Source organism: Schistocerca piceifrons, chromosome 4 (genome assembly GCF_021461385.2).
Source record: "Schistocerca piceifrons isolate TAMUIC-IGC-003096 chromosome 4, iqSchPice1.1, whole genome shotgun sequence".
Classification (NCBI taxonomy): Eukaryota; Metazoa; Arthropoda; class Insecta; order Orthoptera; family Acrididae; genus Schistocerca; species Schistocerca piceifrons.
In genome coordinates, this window is record NC_060141.1 from 728,089,309 (window position 1) to 728,097,643 (window position 8,335).

The window sequence follows — 8,335 nt, forward strand, 5'->3', positions numbered from 1 at the left end:
CGAAAGCACTCTGCAATTCGATGACAGGTTCGTAAAGTACAGGACTGTGGTTCCGAGCAAATCCAGCGATCTTGCTTCAGGAAGCCCGGCTGCCGGCAGACGTTGGCGCAACGTGTTGCGAGAAGCCGAAATTAGCGGGCATCCGGCAAGTGGCTGCCGGCCACCTGTATGTAACGTTGTTCCCAGGCCGCGCTCCGGCCGCGTCGGAGCAGCCAGCCCCTGCCAATTCACACCTGTGGCGCCACCGTGCAGGCTTTCAGCCGTACGTTGTACAATAAACGAAATAACTGCCGACCACAGAGGACATTCGCACAGTTTGAGGACTCAACTGAAAATATTCAAAATCTTTTTGTGTCTGTGCTCGTTTGCGGCTTTGAAATTTGGTCGTTAGTGGCCAGTATCAATTTCGAGAGCATCCCGGTTAAACAAAATAAATTTCTACGGGTAGCAATGATGCACCCTGTTGCGTACTGTAGCAGCCCTTTTTCTGTTTTCGGTTTTTCGTCTAATAGGTGAAAGTTTGATTTTATTTTTTACACATTGACTGTCATTGAATGGTTTTACTTTTATTTAATATTGTCCTGGCTAAGTATCAGTTTGATTACTTTTAAAACCCAATGTTAAACGTGGGTCACTACACGTATAGTCTTCCCAACTCTGAGAGAAAAATCTTTAGTAGCTTTACTACCAATGTTTACAGACGACGATACTTTAACCTTTCGTTCAATTGTTTTAGTTACGAATCGCTAGTTTGTTCTTGGCATAGATCACGTAACCTTAACGTTTATTAATATAAGTTAAATTAATGTTCAAGACTTGTATTGTTTCAAATTAACGACATCAGTTTATTGACAAGAATTATTAATAAATAGGTTCACTCATACGATCTCATTCAAAGAAGTTCTTTAATTAGACGTCTTAGTAGGATTCCCGCTAGCGTCAGAGATGTTAGATAATATCCTGTCACTTTCGGTAAATGAGTTTTTTCTAATATCCGCAAACTGTCATTAACTATGATCACTAGTCGCGTGAAGTTAAAGTTTCCCACTATCACAATTCGAAGTCCGAATCCGGTTAAAATTCTCAATTCAGTAAAGCGTTTAAATATTCACACGAATTGACATTAAAGCCAAAGAGATTACTGTTCACCTTCCCGTTTATCTAATCTGATAAATGTCCAAATTAAAGTCTTGAATTGGCAATCCTCAAAAACAATCTCGTCACGATCTATTCTTGATCCCCGTTTAATAAAGTCCCAATTGTTGTTCTCTAAAGCTGTACGTCCTAAATAACTTCCGAACTAGAACAGACTAGAGACTGGAGTATCGTAATTACACGTATGGCTATTTATACTTTAATAAACACTATCTTTGGTGACCCAGACCTACGTTCTATGGCTATGATATTGATTTTCTTACGTATTGGAATAATTAATATTTTAATATTTTCTACTGCTTTTCCCCCTTCCCATGTTTCTAAAATTTATAAATAAATTTTTCTTTTCTTTTCTTTTGCTTTCTATACTAGATATTTCCCTCTATTTGTTTTTTATTTATTTTTCGTAATTAGTACTTGTGGAGGGACTTGGGTCATTTTGTGAATTGATATTTTAAGGACATGGGAGCTATTTTTGTTTTTTTCAACACCGAGAGGCGCTGTAGGTGTTGCAGTACCCAACATAATCGTTCTCGCAGACCTCTGAATGCCACAAGTTCACGTAACAAAATGGCAAAAATCGCAATTTCTCTGCAAAAGTAAAATCTTCGCACCATCAAATTGTTTTAGAGAGCTTCTGGACAGCAGCGAAATATGTAGAGCGAGCCCAGTCTGTAAGCATACCACTTGCTTTAAAGTACAATTATTTGTTGCGTCCTTCGACTGCAGATTCAAAAAAACTATCCCGCTAGTAACGCCTGTCACAAATTTAAATAATTTTCTCAATCATATTGTGTTATTCAATCATTATAGTACACCACATTCGGCAACCAGATAACGATCGTACAGCGTTTGATTTTGATAACAGTATCAAAGAATTCATAGTGCGAGTTGATGTAATCCCTTGTCACCAGTCACTACAAGATGTAGGACCGACAATTCACCGATTTTGTTAAAAATAAAAGCTCTTGTACAACGTGTGTATACCGCATGAAACGAATCGGTGGAGGGTTCGTCGAGCAATCATGGTCATCCTGAACCTTGTTCTTCTTTAGCTCGCAAGACTATCGCGTTCTGCAAAATATTGCTGTTGTTTACATTCTCTAACATGTAATTTTGGCATGTGAACTGTGGGCGCTGTATTGTTAAGCTTACTGTTAATTACCGTAAAAACTCACGCGGAAAGAAAATACATCTTTCGTTATGAGAATGAGATTTTCACTCTGCAGTGGAGTGTGCGCTGATATGAAACTTCCTGGCAGATTAAAACTGTGTACCGGACCGGACCGAGTTTGGAAGGTAGGAGACGAGGTGCTGGCAGAAGTAAAGGTGTGAAGACGGGGCGTGAGTCGTGCTTGGGTAGCTCAGTTGGTAGAACACTTGTCCGCGAAATGCAAAGGTCCCGAGTTCGAGTCTCGGTCCGGCACACAGTTTTAATCTGCCAGAATGTTTCACTTCTTTCGTTGATGGAAAATCCGTTTTACGAGTACGTTAATCAGAATAAAGTAAAGCCGATCTTCAGGTCGATACATCTCTTGAAACAGCAAGTTAAAGAAATTACCACAGTGACTGATGTAGAGAAATATATATTTCTCTAGATTAACAGTTACAGGATTGCTGATCTCCTATCTCGTGAAGCACATACGGCAATGGCGATCAACCTAGACGTGGCCAGTTTTCATTCTGATTATGAAAAAGAATTATTACTATGCATACAAGAAGAAGGAAGTCCCTGATCGTTGTAGTCCGCACCATAGTCCTGGCTTAAATTCCGAACGTCTCTGCAGTGTCACAGAGAGAGAACAGATATGACACTAACGACGATCAGTTGGAAGGTAAAGTTCAGCCCGGTGGCCAGACGTAGATTATTTACCGACACTGGGTTTCAAACAATGGTTCAAATGGCTCTGAGCACTATGGGACTCAACTGCTGTGGTCATAAGTCCTCTAGAACTTAGAACTACTTAAACCTAACTAACCTAAGGACATCACACACATCCATGCCCGAGGCAGGATTCGAACCTGCGACCGTAGCGGTCGTGCGGTTCCAGACTGCAGCGCCTTTAACCGCTTGGCCACTCCAGCCGGCCACTGGGTTTCATTTTCTTATCATTTCTCACTTCGAAGTCACTGGTAACAATACTGCATTACACTACATAAGAACTCACCGTGCTCATCCACACAACCGATCAGAAGAAGGCACATGTAAACGCGGCCAGCGACTTATTGCAAGATTTTGGCCATAGATGTGAAGCTCAGCACTGAAAACAAGCTTAAAGTTGAAAATCGTGGCAAAATAAAACATCATAGCAATTGCGTGGATTGCTGTTTCTTGGCGAAATAGTCTCTACGTTCCATAAACAACATAAAAAAATGTATAAGAAGCACACACTGCAGTGAAGCTCTTTGTTTTTTGCTTTTAGTTCACACAGGTGTAAGTGGAGGTGTCACAGCGTCAACAAAATTTTATCCTTTTAAGTGTGAAACAATAATAAAGAACTGTGCGTAATAACAGGTTATTGTTCTTCGCAACGTGACTGACAGGGAGGGGATGATACAAAGTAACAGTGATTCTGTATCACGACATCTGTCAGTGTCTGCATTTCCAAAGTGGTACTGTGCAGAGAAAACTTTCCACAGCAGCAGTGTCAAGCACTGTAGCTCGCGCATACAGAGGTTGCTCGAAACGCTCGCTGTGATAATGAAGCAAAACTGGCGGTACCTGCAGTATTCGCAGGCCACTGTGAACAGTTAGCGGGGTTCGGACGCAGTGTTGGAGTTTGCACGGAAGTGGAGGAATTCTCGTTAGAAACGGCAGCCTTGACCCACGGCCTGATTCACGGGGCGCCCACGTCGCGGAACGCCAGCCAACTGCACTTGCGTTGGCGTCACCTCCTGCGTCACCGCTACAGGGATGCGCTCATGGCGAGGGAGGCTGCGCTAAAGACCAGCTATTGTGTGTGCCGCCGGCCGCACGTCACGAGATAACACGCTGCTTCACAAAGTGTACTCTTGTTTTCTATCCGTAACTGGAACACACAGACGGTAGGAGGATTAGGGTTTAGCGTATAATCGATGATCGACGAGGTCATTACAGACGAGGCACAGGGTCTGATTTGGGAACTAAACTGTCCGTACCTTTTCAAAGGAATCATCCCGACATTCCCACTAAATGGCTTAGGGAAACCACGCGAAACCTAAATCTGGATACCGGGAAGGGGTTTAAATCGCCGTCCTCGAGATAAAATGCGTAGAAAAATCTGCAACAGCCTCGTACACTTTATACTTGAATTACGAGGGCTATCCAGAAAGTAACAGATGTTTTGGTTTATCGCGGCGGTGGGTGAGGCAGCAGCCGCCATCTTGGTGCCATAAATTTCTACACTCAGTACCCATCCAGCGGTGGTAGTGTGCGACCTGTGTCTCTGCTACTTTGCTGTCTGTGACGTGTTAAAATGTGCACTGCTGTAGAAAATCCCGCAACTTCTGAGGTGCGTACTGTGTTGGCAAAAAGCTGAAAACCAATTGAAATTGACCGCGCGACCTTTGTGACGTTACGAAAAGGGAACAATGGGTGAAAGGCGAGTGAGGCAATGGTGCACTGATTTTAAAAATGGTTGTACCAATGCTCACGATGAGGACCGCAAGGGTAGGCTAGGCACAGCATTCTGGCTGACAAACTGGTGATCGCTACGGTTGCAGGTTCGAATCCTGCCTCTGGCATGGATGTGTGTGATGTCCTTGGGTTAGTTAGGTTTAAGTAGTTGTAAGTTCTAGGGGACTGATGACCTCAGAAGTTAAGTCCCATAGTGCTCAGAGCCATTTGAACCAAACTGGTGATGAAAATCGTCGTTTCAGGATTACGGAACTTTCGCAACGTTTACCTCAAATTTCACGAAGTTTGGAGCATGAAATTGTGCTGGAGAAGCTTGGTTGCCACAATTATTTGTGCCAGGTGGGGTCTTAAAATCCTAACGGAAAGCCACAAAAAAGCAGAGACTGGCTGCAGCACTGACATTCCTTGAAGGTTACGAGAAAAATGGTAACAAAGCTATCGATCGTATCATAACTGGGGGCGAGCCTTGAGTGAAGAATGTCAGCTGTGAAACAAAAAGGCCGTCGACGGAGTGGACACACACACACACACACACACACACACACACACACACACATTGTCCCACGAAACCGATGAAGTGTTTACAAACGCTGTCGGCAAGAAAGATCATAGCTGTTTTGCGACTGTAAGGCAGTGATTGTCGTTGATTTACTTGAATGTGGCACAACAGGTAACTCAGAAAGAACCGCTCGGCTACAGGGGCCGGCAAAGAATTACAGATGAAGGAAGATTATAATTCAGTTCTGACGAACGCCTTAAGGAAGAATGGCGAAAAAGTAGGAAAGTAGTTGTAACCTTTCTCTAACGTGTAACAACCTCAGTGCTAAGTTGCACGGTTTCTGGTTTTCCTTAGGCGCTCCATGTCATTCCAACGAGCTGTAGTTTAACGAGAAAGTGAAAATTTTGAAACATTCGAACCGAGTCTCAGTTAAAACTGAGATTTCTCAGACTTTACTGCATCTGGTTGACGCGGCACTCAAGTTCGATGTTACGATTAACCCAGACCTCAGCACAACAGAACGACCGAAATATCGTTAACTCTGTCGTTTTTATTCAAAAGTAAGTTTCGCATTTCGAACAGACTTGCTTCATTCTTTCCCTTATATTTCACAAGACTGAAGGTTTTGTTTTTTGTAAACGATATCAAACGAGGACAAATAAGCAGACGTTTTTGGTGTAAAGAAGAAGAAAAAGAAAGTAAGTATGGAGCACAAACACGACCTATATACGCCGGACCTTACACAGATGTAACAATGATATGAAAAAAAGTACTTGCGGTAGCGGTCGAATCCACGATTGTTTCTTTACCTGCTGCTTTTAATAAAACTGAAGTCACCAGATGGAGAATGGTAAGCGGAGAACACCTTCTTAAGACTGTATAAGAAACCCCCGTAAATTTGTCTTGCATTCTTGTTTCAACAAAGGTTTGGAAACTCAGTCTTTAGTTTAGAGAAACGATCATCGAGAACCGCTTGTGGCCGGAATAGACATCCGCAAGGGAGACATCGTGGTTCAAGGTTGACAGCATAAGGCGAATACGTACGATGAAAAATATGCTCTATTCTCTCGACAACATAGGCCACGTACCTATGTCGACCAAGGTCACACGAAGGGCAGTGTTCCCGTCGTTATAACCCTCTTTTGTTGTTTCACCACTGAAACTCTTCCTGCATTCTGCGACCAACGCGCGTCGTTTAGACTACGCACCTCCATTAAATCTTTATGTGATCATTTTATTTATGAACTAGCGACTCATCCTGGCTCCGCACTGATAACACTAAGTATTTACCTGTTTGCAGTATGGAGTAATAAACACAAATCTTCCTTCTGAATCAGTCTATCAGCGAAAACCGTATCAAAACTACAGTAGTTCCTGAGATTAACTGGAACGTGTAGATGAATCCGCGACAGCAGACTTTAATTTATAATATGTATAAATGCATTTTACTGAGTTGTATGTTATTCCGACTTGTCGTATGTAAGCTACAGAAAACATGTCTGTAAATATTAACAAAAGTACGATTATTTGGGACAGCAAACAAAAATCGTGTATGAACTGAGGAATTCTTGCTAGGGAACACGCAGCGTATTGCCTTCGGTGTAAAATTATCGACTGAAGTAACGTCAGGTGTGCCTGAGGGAAGTGTGTTGGGGGCCTTGTTGTTCTTGTTGAATATTATTGGCCTGACAGATAATATTAATAGCAACCTCTGACTTTTCGCAGGTGATGCAGTTAGTTATATCGGAGTATTGTCTGAAAAAAAAAAGAACTGCTGAAATATTTCATCAGGTCGGGATAAGATTCCAGAGTGATGTAAATATTCACAACTTTCTTAAAATTTTCATAAACGTAGAATTATGCAGTTCACAAAACGAAAAAACATAGTATCCTGTGACTATAGTATCAATGAGTCACAAACTAGAATCAGTCAACACACGCGAATACCTGACGTAACAATTTGTTGCATATAACCACATAGGCTCGGTCGTAGGTAATGGCAAGTGGTAGACTTCTATCTTCTATTCACTGGCAGTATACTGGGAAAATGGAGTCAGTCTACAAAGGAAGCTGCTTACAAATCAGTTTTGCCTTCTGTACAAGGAGGACTAACAGGGGATATCGAGCGTATCCGAAGAGGAGCGGCACGAATGGTTAGAAGTATGTTTGACTCACCGGAGATCGTCGCGATGCTGTCGAAAAACTTAAATTGCCAGACTCTTGAAGACAGAAGCAATTATCCCGCGAAAGTCTGCTTACAAAATTTCAAGGACCACTATTAAAGGAGGACTCTACCTTTAGTATAGATCCTGTAGTGGCTGTGATGGCACAGACTGATAACAGCACGCACTTACGCAGTTGTCACTCCCGCGCTCCATATGCGACTGGAATATGTGGAAACATGCTAAGTACCCTCTGCCATAGCCCGCCCGGTTAGCCGAGCATTCTAACGCACGGCTTTCCGGAGTGGGAAGGAGCGCCTGGACCCGGCACGAATCCGCCCGACGGACTTGTGTCGAAGTCCGGTGAGCCGGCCAGTCTGTGGATGGTTTTTAGGCGGTTTTCCATCTGCCTTGGCGAATGAGGGCTGGTTCCCCTTACTCCGCCTCAGCTACAGTATGTCGGCGATTGCTGCGCAAACAAGTTCTCCACGCACGCGTACACCGTCATTAATCTACCACGCAAACATAAGGGCTACACTCGTCTGGTTTGAAACGTTCCCTTGGGGGGGGGGGGGGGGGGGGGGCGAACCGCACAATAACCGTGGGTTCGGTATGGGGCGCGGCGGAGGGGTGAAGTGGACTGCAGTAGTCGTCGTGGTGAAGTGGACTGCAGCAGTCGTCGTGGGGTTGTGGACCATTGTGGCTGCGGCGGGGACGGAGCGTCTCCGTCGTTTCTAGGTCCCCGGTTAACATACAACATACATACAATCCTCTGCCATGCATGCACAGTGGTTAGCAGAGTACGTATGTAGACGCAGATTGGTTTGCGTGAAAATCGGCACATATCTTTCAGTGTTATCTGTACCTCGTTTGCTTTTCCGTAGACATCGAAATGTCACCCTG